Raw genomic sequence first — 19,733 nt, 5'->3', positions numbered from 1 at the left:
CAGTGCACCTAACCTTTGTGTTACGTGTTTCTTGTACATTATGTACTGACACATTTGATAAGCCTCTGTATCTTTTTTATTATTATGTGCTAATTTGTTAGTCATGTGAATGTTTTGAGAATCAGTGAATACCAAAGAGAACCTATTTATTTTAGAATGGGCACAGACATGAAAAAATGAAAGGGCGTTGCCTTTGTCTATAAATATTTTTTATTTCGTTAAGGAATTGTAGCTAATCTAAAATTATCCAAGAGTCAGCCATTAGTCATGAATACATATCACACTGTTGTTTCAGCCTGTAAGCTTTTAATGAACTGCGAGTAATAAAGAAGTATGAAGTCATTGTTTTAAATCTGAGCAGTTACCTGATTTAGATGTTATCTTCATTTTGATAATTTGTGTTTACTGAAAGTACAGTTTTCCTTTGGGATGGCATTTCTGCTATGTTCTTGTTAAACAGGAATTAAAAGGGGCTGCTCTCTCATCAAAGACATCCCCTATTATTATAAGAGACGATGTGGCCATCAGCTCCCAATTGATTTTGCCAAGGGAAGTTCCATCACCTAAACCTTTAGCATCAAGCTGTAAATAAAAACCTACAAAATGTGGGAATAAAGACTACAACTACATTGAAACCCTTTCTATTTGTCCCCCTATAAACAGGCTGTCCAAGACTAAAAAAAACATTAAGTATGTGCTGACTTCCATAGAGCGGTGGTTGAATTACAGCGCTGACCAGGAAAGGACATGTCCAGTGAGTAGAAAGGATTTATTAAAATGCAACACATTTCACTGCGCTTGCGCGGTCCTTTGATGCCTGAGGAAGCCACACAAGCGTGGAGAAACGCGTTGCATTTGAATAAATCCTTTCTACTCACTGGACGTGTCCTTTCCTGGTCATTCACCAACCGCTCTGTGGAAATCAGCACCTACTTTATCTCACAAGGTCGAGGAGGCTGCAGACCAGGTCTATTTACTCATCCACACTGACCATTGTTGTGTGTGAGTTCACACAACCGCCTCTGGTAAGAGTTTTCACATCAATCAGTTTGAACCTTACAGAGGCGATTTCACGCTATGGAGCGAGGTCATGTCTAGCTCGTTGCTTCCCTTACCCCTGTCAGTGGAATTTTGGAAAAAGGACATGTGTTTTTTTCATCACAGCTCTAAAAGTAGTGTTGAGCGGCATAGGCCATATTCGAATTCGCGAATATTCGCGAATATATGGACGAATATTCGTCATATATTCGCGAATATTCGCATATTCGTTATATCCTCGTCTTATTTTCGCATACGTGAATATTCGCGTATGCGAAAATTAACGTATGCGGAAATTCGCATATGCGAATATTAGCATATGCTAATTTTCGCATATGCGAAAATTCGCACGCCAGTCTCACACAGTAGTATTACAGCCTTCTTTACACCACACAAGCTGGAAGCAGAGAGGGATGATCACTGTGATGTGTACTGTGAAGAAAAAAAAAAAAAAAAAAAAAAAACGAATATTCGTAATTACGAATATATAGCGCTATATTCGCGAAATTCGTGAATTCGCGAATATGCGATATTCGCGAATAATATTCGAATTGCGAATATTCGCGAGCAACACTATCTAAAAGTAGGATCCTCAACTGTGGTAAAAAAAAAAAACGGGCAGATGTGCTACTTTTTGCTTAGTCACTGACGTAGTTTCCCACAATGAGCTGTTTCAAGTTAGTTCTAGTGACTGATAGAGATTTATCAAAACCTGCCCAGAGGAACCGATCAGATTGTTTCTTTAATTTTTCAGAGGCCTTGTCAAAAATGAAGGTAGAAATCTGATTGGTTGCTATGGGCAACTTTTTCTCTGGACAGGTTTTGTTAAATCTCCCACATAATGTATTAAAGGGATACTCCACACCCCTAGACATCTTATCCTCTATCCAAAGTATAGGGGATAAGATGTCAGATTGTCGGGGTCCCGCTGCTGTGGGCCCCAGGGATCTCGGCTTCTGTACCCACCTGTACGGCTTCCACCTCACACCGACAACGCTGGAGGCTTCGGAGCCCGACCACAATGGCGGACGAGCGTGACGTCACGATTCTGCCCCGTGTGATGTCACACCCCACCCCCTCCATGCAAGTCTATGGGAGGTCCTTCACGCCCCCTCCCATAGACTTGCATGGAGGGGGCGGGACGTGACATTACACGGGGCGGAGTCGTGACGTCACACTCGTCGCCATTGTGGTCGGGCTCCGAAGCCTCCAGCGTTGCCGGTGTGAGGTGGAAGCCGTACAGGTGGCTGCAGAAGCCGAGATCACATAAAAAAAACTTTAAAAAATTAATGATTTTTTTATATATATATATATATATATATATATATATTTATATATATATATATATATATATATATACACAGTATATATATATATATATATATATATATATATATATATATATATATGTGTGTGTATGTCATCATGGAGGGTTGTGTAAGTAACAAGCCAGCATATCATCACATAGTGAACTCCCTTAGATGTTCAGAATGACGTGAGCAAAAAATATAGCATTAAGTTAACTACCTGTAAGTAATATAACTCTTAGCAAGCCTAATGCAGCATGCCTTGCAGGTCACAATCTTCATATGTGCACCTGCTCATGGGAATTGTAGTGTCGGTAAGGTCAGACAGGTGGATGTTTTCCCTCCTCTGTGCTGTGCTTTCTCAAGTAACTACTACAGAAATTGTAAGGCACAAGACAACCAGGTTTAGAGTAAAAGAGGGAGCAGTTCCTGAGACCCCAGAGAAAGACACATATACCTTGGGTAACCCTGCTCATGGCACAGCTAAGCCTGCTTGAATTCCAATATAATAACCATCACTCCATTTTGCAAGATTTTGTGTAATAATCATTATTATGTTGCTTACATGTTATCCTTGTGTCTGGCTCCCTTTTTGCACACAACCACCAAGTCTATTCTATATCACCATCTTCAGTGAAATCACCTGTCACTATGCCATCTGAAGGAGTATGAGGAGTTCCTGTAAAAGCCCTCCATCCACTGTGACCATTGTAATCTAGACCATGACCAATGTGAGGATTAGAAGCCTCAGCATTCCTACAGTAATCTCTCTTCATTGCCCTATCTGTGCTACCTCTGGGCTGCTGTATGTTCACATGCACAGACATGGTCCTGTATTCACATCACGTTTAGGCACTACGGCTGCCGGGTCTGGCTGGCAAATTTCAAAACCGGGTGCTCCCTTATCCTAGCCGGACCGGTGCCAAATCTCATTCATGCAGCATACTACGGTTTAAAGTCCGGCCATAAAACTGGATACGGGGCAAAAATGAGCCGAACGGAGTAACTATTTGACTCCGGTCAGCTTATTTAAGTGAATGAGATTTGGTGTCGGTCTGGCTGGGATACGGGAGCACCTGGTTTTGAAATTTCCCAGCTGGACCCGGCAGCCATAGTGCCTAAACGTGATGTGAATGCAGCCTAAGAGACTCACACACCGCTCTCAGCTCTTGTGAACTTCTATTTACTCAGAATTCACTTATTGTGTATTTTATAATAGATTTTTTTAAACCAGTAAACCTGTCTTAAAAGCTTCCATCCTTGTAAATATTAGAAATCTAAATCGTATCTATATTTTTTTTTATTCTTGCAATTTGAACATTTTAACAGTATAATCAATGTTACTGAAAGAAAATCACTTCCAGAAGTTTTATGGTAGAGAACAGTCTGGAGAATACAAATGTATTAAATGTATTAAAGTGGTCTTAAATAAGCTTTGCACTGTAAGATTATGTAGTGGTGTATTTTTACTATCTCTCTATACTATGTGACATTTTCTGTCCGGCTTTTGTATATTTGCAAAGAGCCATCTAATGTATTACATTATTGACATTTACGCACCTCATTAAAGCAGCTGACCGAACGCCGTGGTTAAAAGTCTTTCACAATTTAGAAATGTCATTACAAACCAAGAATCAGTGCAACTATTACTTTGTGCAACAAGTCACATCCAACAGTTTATTCAATAAATTCATTAAGGACATAAAATGTTCTCATGTTAAAAATAAACAGTTATATAAAAAAAAATGTTCTCATGATTTTCAGTGGAAGTATAAGTTGTTTTAGTCGCCTTGGTTGTGATTAAAGTGCATTGTTGCACTAATTTGTGAATATGAGATGTACGATTGTAACGCCCCATGGGTGTGGACCCACTGTGCCACAAATAGAAGCTTGCCAGGCAGGCAGAATGGGGCAAACTGACACCAAAGATGGTGTCAGGCTCAGAAAAGCTGAACAGGTATGCCTTAGCAAAACAGGTACTGTGAGAACAGCTAGCCAGGATGGCTACAGGTGCAGGCTGGCTGGAACAAGCTGCAAGCAGTCAGGAATTGTGGCAGACAGTCCAAGTTCATACACAGGAGTTGCAGGTCAGAGTCCAGGGGATGAGGCAAAGGCAAAGTCTAGTAAACAGGCAGGGATCAGGATAAGCAAACAGACTTCAGGTCAGGTAGAGTATACATGCAGTGCTTGGCTGGGATTGGAGGAGGATCTATTAGGGAGTGCATGCTGGCTCTATATTGCGTGTGGCCCCTAGTGGACAGAGCAGAAACTGCAGAAAGAGTAGGAAGGCCAGGAAATACAGCAGACACACTGCACAGAGAATGTCGCCCAATACTGATAAGAACCAGGACACATGGTACTCTGGTGGTTGCCAAACAGCAGCATTATAATAATTTTTAAATAAATTACATACATATATTTTTACTCCAAAGTGAACGAGTGTGCGAAATTCATGAATATAGGACAAATATTTGGCCATGTGTTCGCGAATAATCACAAATTCAAATACGGCCCATGCCACTCATCACTAGTCCCTTAGTATGAGACCCGAGCCTATTACCCACTATCGCAAAACAAATACCACATACAGTATATAGGAGAAATCTCATGTGACTCTTCATCTGAATATTAAACTTAAAGGGCCACTGTAATTTTAAACAACTTCCCTCTATATGATAGTCTACATGTTTTATATCAAATGTGTAATTCCTTGTGTTTTTCTTATGCCCGGAAAAGTCTTTAAAATCTCGGCCACTAGGTCTCTCTGTTGTCCGCTGCCTAATGTTAGGGGAATTCTGTCTCTAGCAACAGAGGGACTGAATACAGGAAGTGAGGTAAGGGCTTAGTTAGTGCTATCTGCAAAGGAGAGACAAGACTATGTGAATGACAGGGAAGCCTGTCTACCTCCTCCAGAGAGTCTAGACAGTTAATTAAAGCTAAATAAAGGCTTCCTCCTCGTCTCTGACCTCCCATTAAGTTCTGGGCAGCATTTCCTTGTGTAGCGTGTCATCATCATCATCATCAGCACCAGTTCACTACTAAGACAAGAGTTGCTTTTATGATCACATTCTTTGCTTTTATTCCCTCTCCATCATTTCTTAAGATTTCTTAAGATTGTGGTGACCCAAGGGATTGTCTGCTGGGATTAGTCGTGCTCTTAGTATGTCGACAGTGCTACGAGTGATGTGGCAGTCCTCGGAGTAACCTGTCGCCAGGTGATCACAGTATTTATTTTTTGCTTCTTTTTTAAGTGGCATTGGTATTGCAGTCCTCCAAACTGACCCCCCCCCCCCCCCCCGCACAATCTCACTGCAGATGTCTAGGGGCAGAGTACCCCTTTAAATAAGAAAATATAATCTCTTTTGAGAAATATACTGATTAGAGTCAGTGATCAGGAAAGCTATTGAATTAAATATTGAAGAAAGAGATTATCCAGTGCAGTAGCTCGAATGCAGGTATTTCAGAATTTCAGAACAGCAACACACATGGACCAGGTGTTTTGATCGTCTCAGATCTTAATAGTACTGAGTCTCTTTTTTGGATTGCTTATATGGGGGAGGGGACTTTCATCACAGGTGTAATCCATTCATGTGGAAATGAACAGAACACTCCCCCACAGCAAGCAAACTCCAATACAGATATTAGTGCATTCAAAATTAGCATTGATGTATTATCATATATTCATGCAAGAAAACTTAGTGACTAGATATTGATAAAACACTATTATAGCATATAGACATCAATTGAAAGGACACTATAAAAACATAAAGTTACAAAAATATGATTCATGTGGATCAGGTACAAAAATTACTTATGTTATAAAATGTACATAAATGTGTATGAATCAAATAATCCCATAAATGCATGTACCATGATACATCATGTGACACCCAGTTCTCCCAGTTTGATTTCTTCTAAAATAAGTAGACCTTCTACTTGGTTGAGTAATATTGGTACATACAAATGTGGCCATAACAAATGTATTTGTTGCAATGTTATGCTAGTTGTAAAGGAATTTTGCTCCTCTTCGCGCGGTGATGTTTATACTATTAAGCAGTACATTAATTTCAACACCTCATTTGTCATGTATCTGGTTATAAGTAGGGACTGTAATGTCCAGTATGTAGGGTGTACCACTGGCCCTTTAAAAGTGAGAATCAGAAAACCCCTTTAGATGTACAACATTTCAGTTCCCGACACGTCTCTTTGATTAGCCAACACTGTGCGGAGAAACACGAGGGTAGCCATGCTAGTCTTGTTCTTCAGGGAATCAAGAGAGTGGGAGTCCCAGTGAGAGGGGGTAACCATAGACAGAAGCTCCTTGATAGGGAGGTATTTTGGATCATGCGGCTTAATAGTATATATCCAGCAGGATTAAATAAAAGGCAGGATGTCATATAACACTATTGAGCAGCTTGACCCGATAAACCCCACTCGCCGTCTGTAGCCCTATTTTTATATAGAGTATATATTATTTTTGTGTATGTTTTCAACTTATATTCTTGCATACAATAAATTACTTTAGGGCTATCAATATTAGTTATATAAGTGAAGAGATTTCTTGCTTATAATGCGGTCCAAGTTTTTCCCTCAATCTTAGATAGGTTTGTTTGTATCAAGAAATGTGCCACATGATGTATCATGGTAAATGTATTTATCGTTTTTTTTTAATTCATACATATTTATTTACATTTTATAACATAAGTATTTTTGTACCTGATCCACATGAATCATATTTTTGTAACTTCTTTATGTTTTTATAGTGTCCTTTCAATTGATGTCTATATACTATAATAGTGTTTTATCAATATCTAGTTTTCTTGCATGAATATATAATAATTTATCAAAAGCAAGTTTAATGCACTAATCTGTAATGAAGTTTGCATGCTGTGAGGGAGTGTTCTGTTCATTTCCACATGGATGGATTACGCCTGTGATGATAGTCCCCTCCCCCATATAAGTAATAAAAAAAAAAAAGACTCTGTGTCTGTATGATTAAGATCGCTGAGAGGATCGAAACGCGTCACTCCTGTCCTGGTCCATGTGTGTTGCTGTTCTGAAATAAATATACCTGCATTTGAGCTACTGCGCTAGATATTCTCTTTCTTCAAAACTATTTCCAGTGTGGTCCACATTGATTCATGACGCGGGAGGAGAACGGGGGTAACTTGGATTTTGCTGTTTGGTAAATTTTTTTAGGATGAAATAGTACCACAATTGGGTTTAAAAACCTTTTGTGCTAAACAAGAAAATAAAGATTAGTGGCTAAAGGGGTACTCTGCCCCTAGACATCTTATCGCTGGGGACCCCCGCCATCTCGTCTGCGGCACCCCAGACATCTAGTGCACAGAGGAAACTTTACTTTGTGCTGGATGACTGGCGATGCGGGGCGGAGGCTCGTAATGTCACGGCCAAGAGCCGTTTGTGATGTCACAGCCATGCCCCCTCAATGCAAATCTATGGGAGGGGGTGTGACGGCCACGTCCACGCCCCCTTCGAAAGCTCTGAATGAACGCTCTAAACAAACACAGGGTGCAGCAGGGAGATTGCGGGGGTCCTCAGTGGTAGGACTCCCACAATCAGACATCTTATCCCCTATCCTTTAGAAAGGGGATAAGATGTCTAGGGGGGGAGTACCCCTTTAAAGTAAACCTTTAATGTTTGACATAATTTTGTTTAAATAGGTCCAAAATTGTATGCTTATATTTTTTATTATGTAGACTATATTTTTATATGAAGAGTTTAGACTACTGATCCAGAGCTTTTGATCTCTTATATAGACATAGAGCGACAAGACTCAAGCAGCCAGAAGAAGCAGCTAGGGAAAAACAGTGTTTTTGACACTGAACTCAATGAGAACACATTTTGCAGTGAACTTCTTAGCTCCCTCTGGTGGTGGCTGCAGGCAACTAAGATTTTGGCCCTTATTTACTAAGAGTGTTGTGTAGGTTTCTTTGTGGGTTTTAATTCCCTACAATTTATTTTTCACAGTATTTACTAAGCTTTCCCTACAGTTCCACTTTCCCTACATTTTGCTTTTTTTTACACCTGCTCTGATCTGTAGGGTTTTCCTCAGCTGAGGAATTTTCTGTGGAAACTTTAGTAAATATGTTGGGATTTTGTGAAAATTTCGTGAAAACGCCCCTTTTCTGTGACCGCGCCCCCTTTCCCTGATGACCACGCCCCCTTTTCGGGTTTTCTTAGCAAAATGGAGAGTTAGTTGGGGTTTTTTCATTTCAGGCACAATTTCAGGCGCAAATTCAGGTGCAGGCAGAATTTCAGGCACAGACAGAATTTCAGGCGCAATGCGCCCAAAACTGGCGCATGACCCAACAAAGCATGTCGGGTTTGCAATAGTAAATGAGGGCCTTTATTTCTAAACCCCGGCACTCACTAGGTATGCTGAATCATAATGGTTTTATTAATCCATATGCAAGATAATGTAGCGACTCGCAGGACGCGTTTCGGCCAGGTGGCCTTTGTCAACCGGCCACCTGGCCGAAACGCGACCTGCGAGTCGCTACATTATCTTGCATATGGATTAATAAAACCATTATGATTCAGCATACCTAGTGAGTGCTGGGATTTCTTCTACCTACCATTTGTACCTTTGGTCCACGTGCACCACCACCTAGACGAGAGCCGACTCTCTACTACTTTTTATTTCTAAACCCAACTGATTTTTATACATTGATAATACTGCTAACTAAACACCCATTTGACTGACAGCTGCCTCTCATTCCCAACATGTATGCATGCTAGGCTTGGTGCATGGGGAAAAAGAAAGCTGCCACTAGACACCTCTAGTAGTTTATATTCCTGGGAACAAAAGGATGTTAAATCCTAGCATGTCCAACCCTTCTTCTCCCTAACATCTGCCATCAGTAGATTCAGAAGGCTTCTGTATACAGCACGTAGGATGATCAGTTGACTGATCATCTGCAGGTTCAGATGACTGTATTGTGTATGACCGGCCAGTTCAAATTAATCTGCACAGAATGTTGGACCTAAAAACAACATAATATGAAAAGGCTTAGGTCACACCACATTTTAGATATCAGCATGTATGTAAATATGCTTATAACTTGCTAAACAATTGACCAATGGACAAAAATTTGACAGGTACCTATTAGAGTATTTGCGTTTCTTGCTGTACTGAAAAGTATAGTTTACTACACTATAGTACCAGTATTTACCTATATTTTGTAGAATACAATATTTGTCACTGTATGGCATATATTTGCTTATTTTTGCTAATACAGATGGCAATAGGTCCACTAAGTATGTAAAAACATATCCTTATACAGTATAATAATCTAAAAATTACATCTAATAAAATTTCATGGAGTCTGACTATGTTTTTTTTTTTCCCAATACAGATTGGTCATCATAAACAACATGAAATTACTGTAGGATTTTCCCATCATAAAAAAGTGATAAGCCTCTGTAGAGAAATCCTGAGAAGGAATCTATCTGGTATAATTAACTAGTCTTTTCCCAATTCCTGATGGGATTTATCACCATGGTGCCCCCAGAGTAGCAGCTGATCATGGTCTTTTATAAGATGGTAAAGTGGTGCTGAATATTTGTTCTTAGTGCTTCATAGATAAGGGTGTATCAATAGTGGTTATGCACAAGGATCATTGAAGTGTATATGAAGTGTATATGAATCCTTCTGTTTGATTACATAAGACAAGGTTCATTGAGTATCCTATTAATAGAAATACCTGCAATGCATAGAATTTGGCCATGTAGGCTGCCATTTATGGCACATCGGCTATACAATTTCTGTTTGTCTGTACTTAAAGTGTCTTATAAAATAAAAAAACTTTCAACACATCATGCAGATTTGTCAAAGCTTTTATCGGTAGCGGTCTCAATGAAACAGAACCCAGTGATCATAACAGAAAAGCAGCAGAAAACAGCACTGGATAGATCCATTGTGCCTGGAGCCATCCAGATGTCCACTGGACTGGAGGGCCTTATGCTAACACATCTCCCTTGTTAGCCCTTTCACAGAACATTAGATGGGCCAATTCTTTTAATTTGCTCTTTTAATGTTTGTTAAAGTCTAATAGTTGGAGACCTACAAAAGTTGACACAAATTTTAAAGTGTACCTGTTGTTAACAAAAACGTATCATATAATGTAGATAATGCTATTATATGTATATATGTAATATACATTGATTAAAACATTTGTTTAATTTTGGGTGAAAAATTCTGTCCTTGCAGCTACTGCCTGTGTGTCTCCATGAGGAGATGTGTGGGCAGGACAAGCAGGGCTCTGTGCAGGCTCCTGGCTTGTCAATCACCCTGATGTGTGAGCCGGGAGCATGGCAGAGATCCTCAGTGCACAGAGCCCTGCTTGTCCTCAGTGCACAGAGCCCTGATTGTCCTCAGAGTACAGAGCCCCGCTTGTCCTCAGTGCACAGAGCCCCGCTTCTCCTCAGTGCACAGAGCCCCGCTTGTCCTCAGTGCACAGAGCCCTGCTTGTCCTCAGTGCATAGAGCCCTGATTGTCCTCAGTGTACAGGGCCCTGCTTTTCCTCACTGCACAAAGCCCTGCTTGTCCTCACTGCACAGAGCCCTGTTTGTCCTTACTGCACATAGTCCTGCTTGTCCTTACTGCACATAGCCCTGCTTGTCCTCAGTGTACAGAGCCCTGCTTGTCCTCAGTGTACATAGCCCTGCTTGTCCTCAGTGTACAGAGCCCTGCTTTTCCTCACTGCACAGAGCCCTGCTTTTCCTCACTGCACAGAGCCCTGCTTGTCCTCAGTGCACAGAGCCCTGCTTGCCTTACTGCACAGAGCCCTGCCTGTCCTCAGTGCACAGAGCCCTGCTTGTCCTCAGTGCACAGAGCCCTGCTTGTCCTCAGTGTACAGAGCCCTGCTTGTCCTCAGTGTACAGAGCCCTGCTTGTCCTCAGTGTACAGAGCCCTGCTTGTCCTCAGTGTACAGAGCCCTGCTTGTCCTCAGTGTACAGAGCCCTGCTTGTCCTCAGTGTACAGAGCCATGCTTGTCCTCAGTGTACAGAGCCCCGCTTGTCCTCAGTGCACAGAGCCCCGCTTGTCCTCAGTGCACAGAGCCCCGCTTGTCCTCAGTGCACAGAGCCCTGTTTGTCCTCAGTGTACAGAGCCATGCTTGTCCTCAGTGCACAGAGCCCTGCTTGTCCTCAGTGCATAGAGCCCTGATTGTCCTTGAGGTCAGAGCCCTGCTTGTCCTCAGTGTACAGGGCCCTGCTTTTCCTCACTGCACAAAGCCCTGCTTGTCCTCACTGCACAGAGCCCTGTTTGTCCTCACTGCACAGAGTCCTGCTTGTCCGTACTGCACATAGCCCTGCTTGTCCTCAATGTACAGAGCCCTGCTGGTCCTCAGTGTACAGAGCCCTGCTTGTCCTCAGTGTACATAGCCCTGCTTGTCCTCAGTGTACAGAGCCCTGCTTTTCCTCACTGCACAGAGCCCTTCTTGTCCTCAGTGCACAGAGCCCTGCTTGTGCTCAGTGCACAGAGCCCTGCTTGCCTTACTGCACAGAGTCCTGCTTGTCCTCAGTGCACAGAGCCCTGCTTGTCCTCAGTGCACAGAGCCCTGCTTGTCCTCACTGCACAGAGCCCTGCTTGTCCTTAGTGTACAGAACCCTGCTTGTTCTTAGTGCTTTGGAATCTTCACAGAGACACACAGGCAATAGCTTTGGGGACAAAAATACACATATTTTTAACCAATGTATATTACAAATATAATAAATTGGTGGTATTATTTACATTATACAAAAAGTGTTTGTTCACGACAGGTACACTTTAAAGCACTTTCACACGGACATATTTTTTGAATCTACATTATGGGCGCAAGTCACAGACCGACCATGGCTCTTTTATCCAAACTGGCAGCGAATGTACACTACATGAAGGTAGTGGTGATGCATACAGCCAAACTGAATGGTGTGCAACTGTGGCTAACCCTTTGAATTGAGTGAGCAACAATGCATACAGTGCAATGAATGCATCACTGCACATGTGCACTTGTCTAGATTTCACCTACCCATTATTGCACTGTGTTAACACGCTGCACTGCCACATTTATGGTGGTGGGCACTCTGTAAGCTTCCATTTCTGGTGCATATGTCCTTGATCAGAGGTCACCTTGCAGTTCTAGGCTCTGAATGAAAGCACAAGGCAGTGGTTGTACTGATTTCTCTTTTACTATATTGTTTACCTTGTTGACTTATTGCCTTTGGGTATTTACTTAGCTTTATACTGTACCTTGATAATTACCTTGATAATTCCAGGCCTGCTGAAAACCTGATCAACAGCTCCAACTTGTAGAAAAAAATTGCAGTCTGCGGGTGACTTCTTCACAGCTGTAATGGATGTTGCATATTTAGTATCTTCTTTTTCTTCTTTTTATACTGTGTATATATAACTGAAATAAAATCTGGTCCTGAGCTATGGTTGGCTTTATACATCTTGGCTGCACTGTAGTTTTATGGGGTTTTACTGCAGTAGTTAGACATGCACTGTTAAGGAACTTAATAGTTTCATGTTAATTGTACAGAAAATGCTGTGATCTAGCACATTAAACATTACTGTTAACCTTACAGGTACTGGGCTGGTTTTGGACTTCAAAAGTTGAAGTTTTTTTTTTTTTTTTTCATCTTTCCATATTCTGTCATTACTTGCTTTTTTTAAATAACTTTTTATTTATTTTTAACATTTTTTGTTAACAAAATTAACATCATCAAGTGAGTTTAAGTGTTGGTGCAATGCTCCACAAGAGTTTAATGCAAACAATGCAACACAAGTAGCATTAGGCAATAGCGTAAAGAAAATGACATGAAACACAAAAAGGGGCAAGAGTTAAAGGGGTATTCCAGGAAAAAAAACTTTTTTTATATATATATATCAACTGGCTCCAGAAGGTTAAACAGATTTGTAAATTACTTCTATTAAAAAATCTTAATCCTTTCAGTACTTATGAACTGCTGTCCTGAGTAAAAGCAAATCCCCATAGCAAACCTCTTCCACTCTGTGTAGTTCCCGAGACAGACAGAGGTGTCAGCAGAGAGCACTGTTACCAGACAGAAAATAAGAACTCAACTTTAGCAGCTGATAATTATTGGAAGTATTACGCTTTTTTTTATAGAAGTAATTTATAAATCTGTGTAACTTTCTGGAGCCAGTTGATATATATATAAAATAAAATAAAAAGTTTTTTCCTGGCTAACCCCTTTAAATTAAATGGAATGGTTCAGGCATTCAGACGGAAATAAGAGAATAGGAGGGGAATCTTCTGCGATATAACAATTTGAAAAATTCATGCTACCAAGGAATTTTCCTGCAGCATTATTTGTATTACTTATTTTTGTTTTAAGCGTAAGAAGTTTTGCTTCGTTTAGGCAACATTTTGTAGTATATAGTATTTTTACATTTTTTTTTACAAAATAATAATTAGGAAAGCAACTTAGTTTATATGTTTGTATTTTATGTCATTTACCAGGCATTATAAACAGTCTTATAGATGGATCACACAAATTGGTATATTTGTTTCTATTATTTTTTAAACAGTATATATTATTTAACCACTTAAGGACAATAGATGTAAATGAACGTCCTGATATCCTAGTACTTAACACACCAGGATATACAGAAGCTGTGATCGCGTCATGCATGGCAGGTCATGGCGCTCTGCTGCAGTTTTATTCCCTGGTCTGCCTGGTATGCACATCATTGAACAGTATTAGCAACCAATAGATTTCCCCCCATGGGTACATAAAACAGATTTCCTTCCATGGGTACATAAAAAATGTTAAATAAATAGTAAAACAATAAATAGTAAAACACACACAGTTTTTCCCATTTTAGAAAAAAAGCAAAAAAAAAGTTCATGGCATGGCATGTACATAAATGTCCGAACTATTAAAATATAATTTTAATGATCCCATACAGTGTACAGCATAAATGTAAGAAAAAAGTCCTGCTTTTTGGTCACATCACACTAAAAAAAAAAAAAAATTAAAAAGAAATTTAAAGTCACATATATATGCAAAAGTGGTACCGATAAAAACAACAGATTATGGCGCAAAAAGTGAGCCCTCATACAGCCCCGTAAATGAGAAAGTTATAGGGGTCAGAATAGGACAATTCTAAAATGGTCACATCACACTAAAAAAAATAAAAAATTAAAAAGAAATTAAAAAGTCACATATATATGCAAAAGTGGTACCGATAAAAACGACAGATTATGGCACAAAAAGTGGGCCCTCATACAGCCCCGTAAATGAGAAAGTTATAGGGGTCAGAATAGGACAATTCTAAAATGGTCACATCACACTAAAAAAAATAAAAAATTAAAAAGAAATTAAAAAGTCACATATATATGCAAAAGTGGTACCGATAAAAACGACAGATTATGGCACAAAAAGTGGGCCCTCATACAGCCCCGTAAATGAGAAAGTTGTAGGAATTAGAATAGGGCAATTCTAAAAGGCTCATTTTAATTTGATTTCTCCATACATTTTATAGTAAAATGAATGTTGTCATAGTACATCTGTAGGTTAGTGTGATTAAAACGATACTCAATTTATATAGTTTATAAAGAAAAATATCAGATATGCTGTATTTTTTCTCCATTCAACTCCCAGTCTTTCAAAGGGTTTAGCAAATGGAACTTCCTTGAGTGAAGTTCAACGGTGGTGTGCATGTAGCCTAGCCTTGGCTATAGATTGAAACTGCACCCCGGTGATACATAGGCCACCGGCCTCTGTTTTCCTTCCTCTATGCCATAGTCAGCATTCCATCATGATGAGGTACAGGCATTAGCCATCTAGTGCTTGTTCCATCAAATTGTTAAGTAAATTATGTTGCACATGAAATCTCTAATTTTCTCTTTATTTAGAAGCAATAAACCTGGGTCATTTACCTACCTGCACTTAAGTACAGTTTGCAACAGCACAAAAGCTTCAGGCAAAAAGTATATATAAGGTCTGCTTCATATGTACTGTAGTTATGCTTTAGAACTGCTTCTGAACTGCAACACTTTCACAGCAAAAATACTTGTTTGACTGACCCCTTTATCTTTAGTGAACTAGGAGTTATTGTGCCACCAGGCATGTTTGCAACCATCAAGGGTGTAAACCTCCTTGTAACAAAAAAATTGTCAATCGAAAATTGTCAAGACCATTGTCAGTCATCACATTCTGTGACTATGATTTAAAGTGTACCTTAAAGGCGTACATTTTGTTCCGAACGCTTGGATCAGGTGGCGTGGGTTGTGACGTCATGACCATGCCCAATGCAAGTCTATGGGAGGGGGCGTGGCAGCTGCAAAGCCCCATCCCATAGACTTGCAATGAGGAGGTGTGGTGTGACGTCACGAGGGGGCATGGCCGTGATGTCACGGCCCCCGCTGCCTGCATCCAGCTTTCTAAGAGAAAACCAGGTGCTGCACGGAGATCGCGGGGGCCCAGCTGTGGGACCCCCACAATCAGACATCTTATGCCCTATCCTTTGGATAGGGCATAAGATGTCTAGGGGGGGAGTACCACTTTAAAACCATATGACATGTGATAGAGACACATCAGAAGTTTGGATTGGTGAGGTTTCAGATGCTTAGACCCTCATTATTTGCTAGAAAGGAGGGGCAGAAGAGCTCAGTTGATCACCGTGTCGCTTTGTTTTTCCTCAGCTTTTCTCAGTAAGATAAGTGAAGTCAAGGAGTCAGCTGAATGGTTCTGCCCCTTTGTTCTAGCAACTCAGGGAGAGATTGATCAAGACTTGTCCAGAAGAAAAGATGCTGAGTTGCCCATAGCAACCAATCAGATCGCTTCTTTCATTTTTCATAAGGCCTCTGCAAAATGAAAGATACAATCTGATTGGTTGCTATGGGCAACTGCACCACTCTTCCTCTAGACAGGTTTTGATAAACCTCCACCTCAGTATCTAAATATGTCAGAAGTTTGCCTAAAGTTCAAGTACACTGAATGGGGAACTGTGTAAGTGCCGCTCACAAACACTAAGTGGTATCTTATGGCAACTATACTTAGTATTGTAAATGCAGCATGGCAGGTATAACGTGTGCCTGTAGGTAGCATGTCATGGGCACTGTAGCTGAAGCTATAATATATGCATCAATTTTATATGCACCACAACTACACGTCAAAAAAAATACTTTTCACATAGAATACATTACAATACTTTATTAAATATATAGGGAGTCATTTATCAAGACTCTAATTGACCAATATTTGCGCAAAGTTGTGCTGCACAGCATTCATCTATTTTATGATGCTTCTTTTGCCGGGGGATATGGCGCAATTGCCACTCCAGCCAGGATGATAGCCCTGCTGACTGACAAGTGCGCTCCACATTAGCTCCATAAACATTCGCCGGCATTTATCAAAAGGCGCAGGCATCTTGATAAAAACGTCCAGCTACGCCTGGCGCACAGAAGCACCACGCACAGGTAAAATAAAAACTAAATGACCTCCAGAAGGTTTTAAAATATGCCCCTTTTTTAATGCTTTTTCTCAAAGGAAAGATTTAAATGCCCCAAATATTTAATGTGATAGCTTCCAGAGAACTGCAGTAAGGAAAAATAACTTGATAAATAACAGTTTAAGATTTTGTCATATAAAAGAAAGTTGCATCAGAAAAGATGACTGGTTAGAAGCTTGTAAATAACTATTACCTAAGGACTAATAGACCAAACAGTCTGCTTGTAAGCTGGCTATACATATTAGATAAATATCGGATGAAGCCAACAATTTTAAAGGGGTACTTCACTGGCCAGCGTTTGGAACATTTAGTTCCGAATTCTGTGTGCACTCTGCGGGGGTCGGCCACACCCCTTGTGACTTCAGGCCACGCCCCTCCATGCAAGTCATAGACTTGCATTGAGGGGGCATGGCCTGAAGTCATGAGAGGCGTGGCTGACCCCCGCAACTAAATGTTCCGAAGGTTGACCAGTGGAGTAAAGGGACCAGCCGAGTATCTAATGGGTATAGGCGACTGTAGACTTTCCCATACATCAGAGCATAGGAGAATTAGGAATGATCGATTTGTGCTCCCACATCTGACTGCACTAGTTTTCACACATGAGGTTTGGTGTCCGTAATACTTGCCTTTTTTCTATGGTACTGAAGATACATTGTGCTGTCGACACATATCACTCAAAATTTTTCAGCTGGTAAATACTCAGGAAACTACTGTTATAATGCCTGAATATCCATAGGCTAGTATTGTGTTATTCTGTATCATGAAACATGTGAGATCAGAAAGTCTTCGGTGACGCATAATATGGAGATTTCTGGGAAGAGCACATGGATGGACACATGGCACACTTTCCACAGTTACTGGAAGTCACAGCTGCCTTTCATGCCTATGTCACCTTGCTACAATTGTAGGCACATCCTGTCTACCACTTATGTACTGGGATCCTGAACACTGCATACCAGAGATTACTTTCTCACCTAAAATGTTTGAAATAGTAATCCCAAAATGCAGACGGATGATTCAGAAGGCTTACTGTCATTCCAAATGTTCTTACATGATAACTATTATCCCAAGGGAAGCAGATTGACTTACATAAGATAATGATTGATTCTATAGGAAATACATCCATCAGACATAGTATTAACCTCTTACACATGATCTTTCATCATATTGTGACAAGACCACTGTTTGGAATGTATTTCTAATGCTGGGTAAATGCCTACATCTTATTTACTTCCATGTAAAGCTTTCCAAAATAACATGTCATAAAAGCAATTGTGTGTAAATTTAATCTGGGACATATCTATAGCTTGTGCTGACTTATGACTGAATACACCACATTATGGTGATTCCACATGTATCTGATTTTTTTCATGCAGACCTATCACAAGTTCCTAGTAAACGCTGTATGTGTTACATATGGATTTTTATTGTAGACTCACTGTGGATCTCGTCCCTATACACAGAAAGTAGTAAAATCAATCAAATCCGCAATATAAAGATTGACTGTAAATTGACAGGTAAACTTCACAGCTGTTCTGACCCATGTGAATCCAACCAAAGTGGGAATTTGGTTTTTATCTCCAGAGCATAGCTACATCAAGAGTTTTTATAATTTTTTACCCCCTTAACACGGCTGCCCTAGATACTAGGCACCAGTGATAAATATGGCACTGCATTTAGTTACTAGAAATCTGATTTTTTTCCCCCTAAATTCAAACTCAGTAAAAACATATGTAAGCCAAATGCAAATCCCATAATGAATAGGTCAAAGCCAACATTTTTTTTTACAGTATTAATCCCATTTATACAGGTAAAAGTGCAAAAATGTAGCTAAAAATCCCTTTTACTTAAAGGATTCAAGCATGTTTGAGTTTATTATGCTGAATGAATCTAGGGGGGATTTTATCATTGGCTTTTTTTTATTTATTTTGGTGTATATATTTCGCAATGTGCCCTTTTGATGAAAAAAAAAATGTGAATTTTAAACATCTGTGTATCTCAAGTGATACTGACTTGGTAGACATTTTTACTGGTTTTGCCTGTAGTAGTCAGAAATCTATGAAGTGTGAATTTGGCAAATATACAACACAAAGCACAGAAAAATGAGCAAATCTGTACCAGCCAGAGCAGAGCAGAGTTTTTAATCTCACAGCCTTTTTTAGTGTACTTCTTTCATGTAACACTCAATGTGCAAATTTTTACAAAATGTCATTCAGCTCTGCGAAATAAAATACAAAAAAGTATGTCCCTTTACTCCAAAAATTATGCAAAGAAATTATTGTGTAAAGGCTTCCCTATCTCTCTTGAGTGGACAGGAAAGCCCTTCTCCATATAGTGTTCCTCCAATCATTAATTTGCTATGTAAGATACCAGTTGAGTTATCTCAGTTTTTCACATTCTGGTATGGGAAAATGCTCCTTTTTCAAATTTTTATAGTCCCAAAGGAGACGTACCTATTGCCTACTTCTAAAAAAATAAAAGGGTGATGGAGGACATGCAAAGATTTTTCATTTTTACGTTTTTGTTTTTTCCTCTTTCAATTTTCTATATACAGACCCATATGAGGGCTTGGATTTTGTGCCACCAATTATACTTTGTAATGATATCACAAATTTTACCAAAATTGGGGGGTGGAGTGGGGGGCTTATGTTTCTACGCAGTGCGCTTTTCAGTTAAAATGACACATTGGGGGACATTTATGAAAACCTGTCCGGAGGAAAAGTCCATGGGTTGCCCATAGCTACCAATCAGATTGCTTCTTTCATTTTTCAGAGGCCTTTTAAAAATTGAAAGAAGCAATCTGACTGGTTGCTATGGGCAACTCAGCAACTTTTTCTCTGGATAGATTTTGATAAATCTCCCCCATTATGTTTATTTTTTAGGTCTATAAGATTATAGTTAGA

The sequence above is a fragment of the Hyla sarda genome, chromosome 4 (assembly GCF_029499605.1).
Source record: "Hyla sarda isolate aHylSar1 chromosome 4, aHylSar1.hap1, whole genome shotgun sequence".
Classification (NCBI taxonomy): Eukaryota; Metazoa; Chordata; class Amphibia; order Anura; family Hylidae; genus Hyla; species Hyla sarda.
This window is presented reverse-complemented; position numbering follows the sequence as displayed.